This window comes from Pagrus pagrus, assembly GCF_965226575.1.
Source record: "Pagrus pagrus genome assembly, chromosome: 4".
In the NCBI taxonomy this organism is placed as follows: Eukaryota; Metazoa; Chordata; class Actinopteri; order Spariformes; family Sparidae; genus Pagrus; species Pagrus pagrus.
The window spans coordinates 29457880-29465272 of NC_140188.1; positions in this window are offsets into that span (position 1 = coordinate 29457880).

A 7393-nucleotide genomic window follows, 5' to 3' on the forward strand; every position below is an offset into this window, starting at 1 on the left:
TGTTCTCTGGTATCATGTAGCTGGTCTGACACTGTAGATATGGTGATTCTTATTGTGCTGACAGACCTTGCTACATTTTGACACGTCATGGCAGGTAAAGAACAGGTGGATCACTCATATCACTAATGATGGTTGCATTCAGTTTAGGTGATAAGGTTCAGGGTTCTGGTACTTTGCATGCTGCCTAACCGAAATGTCTTACTTACTTACACTATTAATAAAAGAGAGTAATTGTAATCGTAATACAAAATGTCTGCTGAGACAAATGCCTTATCTAAATAGCTATTACCAAACACATGACTACTTAGGATATATTATTTTGAAATTTTTGTTTCTTTGAGTAACTGTGATATCTGGAAAAGATCATTAAAGGGGAGTGAATGCATTAGGGAAGGTGATTAAATAGAAGTATTGTTAAAAAATACACTGATCAGCAGTGGCAGTTCTAGCTTGCATGACACCCTGGGCGAACCTCACTCAGAACCACACACACAGTAACACTTATAATAAAAAAATAACAAATAATACACAAATAAGTAACAACAATAGAAAGAACTAGTATAATAGAATAAAATATAAATAAAACAGAATCAAATCTCTGAATTGCACAAATCCTTCATCACACAAATAGAATAACTATCATGACTGAATGAATGATGTGATTGACTTTAGCCTACTAATTGTAATAGTTGTGCACTATTAGATGAATCCCCTGCTTCACCGCGCCCCTGCACCAGTAGGGAGAGCTGAGGTCCAGAGGTGAACCTTTGCCGATGAGGGCATGTAAGACTACTCCTGACTTAACACTGTTGACCTTTACACTGTAATTTGTGCAGAATGAAAACTGTGTGAACCACAAAAATGTAAAATAAGAAATGGCACTTGAAAGCACCATCACTTTAACATCTGCATTAAAACAAGTTTCATGTTTGTCTATAATTGACCCGAAATAATAGCTGAATTTGTGAATGATGTATTGACTGTTTGGAGTAAAGGCAGCGTTGATGGATTGTAACTAAGTTTATCTACTTAAGGTCAGTGTAATTACTGCATATAGCCTAATTGTACATTTTATAATGGGTTATTGGACTTTACTTGATTATTTCCATTTTCTGTAAATTCATACTAGCACTCCACTTCATTTTGATATTTTAACATATCTTTACCTTTATGCATGTATGGCATGCAAAACTGGAGTGATAACAAAGAAGCAAGACAACAGCACCACCTTCAGAAAATCAAAATTCATCAACAGTAAATCTAGAAGATGGCATAGTAAGGTTTTTCATCTTAAATGTAACTTCGTATTTTATGAAGTAGGATGAAGTAAGAGAACGAAAATCAACTTACAGGAGCAAACACATCAGCACTAAACAGGGACGTGCCAGAGCATTCTGACCAGTGGTTCAGCCCTTCAGCCACTCTCAGGCTCTCGGATAGGATTCCATTACTCTGTCCACTAGGGCCCTCTAGTGGCTGCATCTAATAATACCATTGTCTCCTAAGTGTGCAGTTATTTATTCTCTTGTTGGCTGAGACAGCTTTTTCAATGTGACGGTTGACCTTACTGTCCAGTTTCTGTCCTGTTGCCTGGGTCTTGGTGTGAACTCCTGTGAAACTAAAACTAAATGTAGATATGTACTAATATCAGTGAGTCAATGATCTTCAGGGTGTCAGTAGAGGAAAAGATGAGCTTGTAGATGTCTTCTTTTGTAATTTGGACACACAGGGCTACTTTGTCCAGTAAGAGATGGACTGTTCAACTGAAGATGAATGCTTTCATAGCAGCGGTCACAATATTCTCAAACATGATGTCACAGAGTGTATCCATGAATGTGGCCTGGCTAATAGCTGTTTTCTCATATGTGAAATTTGAACGGCTGCTACATTGGGGAGCATTTAAAAGGTAAAAAGCCGGATTCTTTGTGGAGACCAACATAAACATGCACACGCAGACATGCTACACAAGACACATACAGCAAATCTTTCAATATAATTATTGAAATTATTTAAAATTTTGTTGGGATTACAAAAAACACATCAGTCTTCAAGCTGCAAATGAAAGGAAAAATATAAATAAGTCACTGTAAGCGGTACCATCTCATCAGAAGACTTCATTTTATGCCTACACAAGTTTATTAATAAACTTTTTCTTCATAACAAGTAGCAGCAGAGGTGTAGTTTGTAGGAAGGGGCCAGAATTCTAAGGTAACTCCAAATAACCGCTAACTGCTGCTCTTTTTACTCTTTGGTGTAGTGAATAGCTGCTCAGTAAGCTTTGGAGATAGTGGCCTCCTGCGCAACAGACTGTGACTAAACACAGCCCCCAAGACCAGTGGAGGTCAGTTTGAAGACAGGGGACACGGTACGTATTGTAGGTGATATGCAACAGTTCTATGACTCCTAGGACGAGAAGTCATGGCCGGCGACAGAAGAGATGTGAATTGTCAGAGGAGGGAGAGACAGTTGAGCATCAGTGGGGGAAAATGAACATTTTATCTAAAGCTTTGCCGGGCATTCACTTCATAGTTCATAATATGTTTGAGATAAGTACATTAAGAACTGTGGATGGTCACACTTGAATGCTGTGGATAAGGAAAGTCAATTGTCAAGAATTGCAGTATTTTCTCTTTAATTGAATAATAATTACATCCAGGGACTCAAGCTTCAGAGCAGGTTTGGGTCTGTGAGATTTGCTGGTGCAGTTAGCCTTGGGTTTGACCTCCACACTGAGAGTGGTGACATCAGTAGATGCTGGGATGTTATAAAGGACAGAAATCTGGAAAACAGGTCTAATATTAAAGTGAACAAGAAGATCTTTTCACATGCTGGTGACTGTAGTTTTCTGTTGCATTATCTGGTTAACTATTATTCTGACAGAGAGTGAGCAACAGAACCTAATCAGGTGTCACACCTCTCTGTCCCAATCCTAGTGCCCCGCCTAAAGTCTCAGGCTGGATTCACATCAAATCAGGTGGTGCAGATACAACGCAGGTTTTCCCATTCATTTTATAGGGGAACGTCTACTTTGAATGCAGCGGTGCTGGCCGCAGGGGGCGCCACAGGAAAAACTCAGCCGGCATGCTATTTAGCATAGCTAAATGCCACAGAGGGAACACAACGAACACTTCTCTAACTAGCGTTATACTTCACTTGTGATCACTCGGTTTTGTTGCATGCCCAAGTTCAAAACACACTGGGATTTGGGACTTCTCACTGAAAAAACATAAAATATATAATAATTAAAACAATAAGCAGGATAACACATAAACACAAGTAGAAACATATTCATTCAGCGGTTTTAGAGGGGGAAAAGTTCCATAATGTTTTGAAAGGTTATTACTTTTTTGTTTGTTGTTTAATAAACTGAGATTAGAAGATGCGAAATCTTAGGAAATGATTAATCATTTGGATTATTATCGTTGTTTTTTTAAAACATTCTCAGGCTCCCCCGTGTAATCCATGTTAACCCCATGTTATATCGCACAAAGCTATAAACAGTGTGTCCTAAAGGACTCAAAATGTCCCCCGGGAGCCAAAAACACTCAGTTAGTAACCTGTGGCTCTAAGATTTGCACTAGAAGTTAGTCTTAGGATCAGTTCTGGTTGCATGCTTACGTTGGATTCATAAAAGATGCATAGCATTAAAAAAAACATTGCTTTAGCAGGTTCTACGAATCCCATTTGTAACTTACATGACTGTGATCAATAAATCTCGAATCAACTTAAATTGACGACGTCAGGCTTGTGATTGGCCCTCATATGAGGCTGACACAAAAGAGGGTTTGGTCAGAAATATACATGGATCAAAAGAGAAAATGAATGACAATGACATCATGGCAAAGGGATACAAGGAGTGTGAATATAAATATACTTACAGGCAGACTATGTGATAACATAAAACAGACCAGGGGCCACATTTATAAAACAGACTTACAATCAGTTTTGATCTTAAGAATGATTTAAGCAGAAAACCACATATAAGTAGTTTATAAAGCCTTACTTTTACATGGAAATTATCTTTTCTCTATGCAAAGTCTAGACTTAACGTAACTGGGTTTCCTGCTAGTTAAGTAGGGGTATTGCAATTTGGGAAATATTGAATTGAATGTAAACTACTACTAAGTTAATTGACAATAGAAGATCAATCCCCTTGATGGTGCCAGTGAATTTGTTGCATGGAGCATCAATATGGCCAGAACAGACCTTTAACTAATAATACTAATAGTATTTCACTGCTCTGCATTGAAGCATATGCAGTGCTCTTCACCTCCAGGCTGTGCTTTCATCCTTCAGCACTTCTTCCTGGTTTGTTGTCCTGATTCACATCAAGCTGGCGCTGGGAGACTGGACCGTCACTGTGCTCGAACCCTCCGCACAGAATACCAGAGTGGAGTAGAGAGCCAGAGCCTGAGGAGCCACTACTATGTCCTACAACACACACACACACACACAACACGAGATAAGCAATTATTATTATTGCATTGAGGTAATGCAGCACAGACCTACTATGAAAGCCTTCTTGACCTTCTTTTGTGCGTACAACTGAGTGAACATCATGTTGACTGTCCAAAAGTATACTTGATGACGGTGGTACAGCAATATCATTTTGGAGCATGTAATCGACCTCAGCATCTAAATAACTTTGTTTTGCTGGTGCTACATGGTAGAAGTGTTGTTTAATTGGCTGAGCATCTCCAACATCAATATCAGTTGGTTTGTGAAGGAACATCACCAAACAAACAAGGAAACTTGCGAATCAAGTCAGACAGTTCACAGCGTCTCAGCTCTGGTTGGTGAGCCAACAACTTGTTATTCAGAATTTTTTAAATGGCCACACAGCAGGCCGTCATCAGGCTCTGGCCCTCCATCTCCCTTGTGCGCTAATCCTCTGAAGACACAGTAAGAGCTGGACGTACACCATCCTTCACATCCTGACCCAAGTCTGAATCAACTACACATCTGTCGTATGGTTTCAGGGGATTTACACGACAGACTCGCCTTGCGTTCTTACGTCCTGGTGTTGCCACATCATAATTCGAGGCAGAAAGTTTCTCAATGACTGTATATATCAAGTATTTTATATATTTAAAATCAAATTTTAATTAAAAAATAATTCTGTCTAATGAGGCCAAATCAGAATGACTTTAAAGACAAAGGTAATGGTCTTTAGGAGGGTCCTATTGACAGTGTCCCATTCAAGCTGGTTTTTCCTACAGTTCATATGTTAGTAATAGTGACTGTGATAACTGTGACTGTGACTGTGATATCTGAAGTATGTTCTCCTTTGATCATTTTCTCATGTTCCTTTTAGAGTTAATATATGAACAGAGTGAGTTAAACATGTAATAGAAGCTTCTGCTTGAGAGCAGGTAACACTGACTTCAGCCACTGGAGGTCAGGAGTTCACAGTTTGAAAGGAAAAAAATATTATGAATAAAGCATCATAATGATAAGTCATAATATTGTCATGTGAACAATAGGAAACTTATGTGTGGATGAGACATTGTCAGAGGGTTAGGGTCAGGGAGGGTTAGACCCTCCTAAAGACCTTTAATATATATATATATATATATATATATATATATATATATGAAGAGTTTAACAGATAAACCTGTTATAAAACAACAGTATTAGCAGCAGTTGTTTCAGATCAGAAGGGACACAATTATCCCAAACTCAAAGATGTGTTTGTATGGACTAAATCAGTTTTATCAACAAAAGCAATTCCGTTTTCTCTTTATTTCTAACTTTTGACTCAACCAGCGCTCAAAGATTATTCAGTCAAATCGTTTTGATCAGGAAAAATAACCTCAGCTTTTTCTTTGGGCTTCTTTTTAATTTTGTCCATTTTGTTTTCTCTCGTGGTGAACTTGTCATCATGACTTTGTAAAAGAAGGAAAGAGCTTTAAGAGGGTCTGTAGACAATGTTCCATTCACATTCTTGATTCACCCTCGTCAGAGGGTTAGAGTCTCTTAGGGTCCTCTTACAGACCTTTCCTTCTGGTATAAAGAGTTTAACACAGACAAACTCATTATAACACGACACTAACCGGATGGTCCTGTTAATAAACATAACATTTTGTCAAGGTAAACTATGAACCATATCAACAATTTAACAATAATCTCATAAAGATCACAAAAACAACAAGTGCACTGAACTTTAACAATAGCGGCCCATATGTCCAAATCATAATTGAAAGAATTACTAACACCTTAGAGATGTGTATTTTGTAGGCACTTCAATAAAACTGTGGTTGTTGTCTACAGTATGCAACAGCGGCACAAAAACAGCTCTAAAAATAACCTCAAAGATCTTACAATGTCACCAGAAACATATGAAGAGTTTTGAACTTCAGAATCAGGAATTATAAAATCGCCAACAGCTCATAGATCTGTTTTTAAAACAAGTTTAATTTGGCAAAATCATTTCAATCAACAAAATTAAGTCATGTTTCTCTTTTTTTATATCTCTGATATTTTAAATTTGTATCAGAAGTAAAGCTCTTTAAGAGGGTCTGTAAACAATGCTCCATTTGTTTGTTTGTTTGTCTTTATTTATTTCGAACATGTAAACATGTAAACAGTGAAAACGAAGACAAGAACAGCAAATAAATAAAATAATAATAATAAGTAAATAATAAACAAATAAACACATGGAGCATTGTCTACAGATAAAAATAACTGTTTTGCTGCATTGAACACATCACAGACTTTAGTAGACTTGAAAAATACTCTCAATAATTTTAAATGATGCCAACATTTGCCATATGTCTCTATATATATTGATTTATGGTAAAAAATGACAACTTGTAAAACAACTTGTAACTTAGTGTCTTGTTCTATCATGACGTTGCTATATGAACAACAGGAAACATGTATTTGGATGGGACACAGTCAGAGGACTAGGGTCAGGGAGGTCAGACCCTCTTAAAGACCCTCTCTGTTATAAACACAGACACTTGTTGGCAGCCAAATGCCAAAAAGTCCACAAGTAGATCCAGCCGCAGCTGCAGCAGGAACATGAAGGACGTTGAGCATCCAAACACGGTTTTTGCAGGTTTCATGGGCTGGTTTGGTTAGAGAAGAGACCAAAAACTACATTTTGGTGTTCATTAACTCAGCAACTTCTGGAAAATTCAAAATGTTCTACATTGAGACTTTTTAAAACAAGTTTTAACATCTTCTGGATGCAGTCTGATGAGGTTTATAATCTTCTGCTTTGTACTGTTTCCTGTTTTTCAGGCACATTAGTGATGAAAGGCTCATCATCCATTGGCAATGGGAAAGGAGTCAATCATCAAATTTTAGCGTACTTATCGCATATTTAGTAAATTGTTTTGTGTAAAAGTGGTATAACACATTCATGATAAAGAGGCACAGCTTCCCCAGA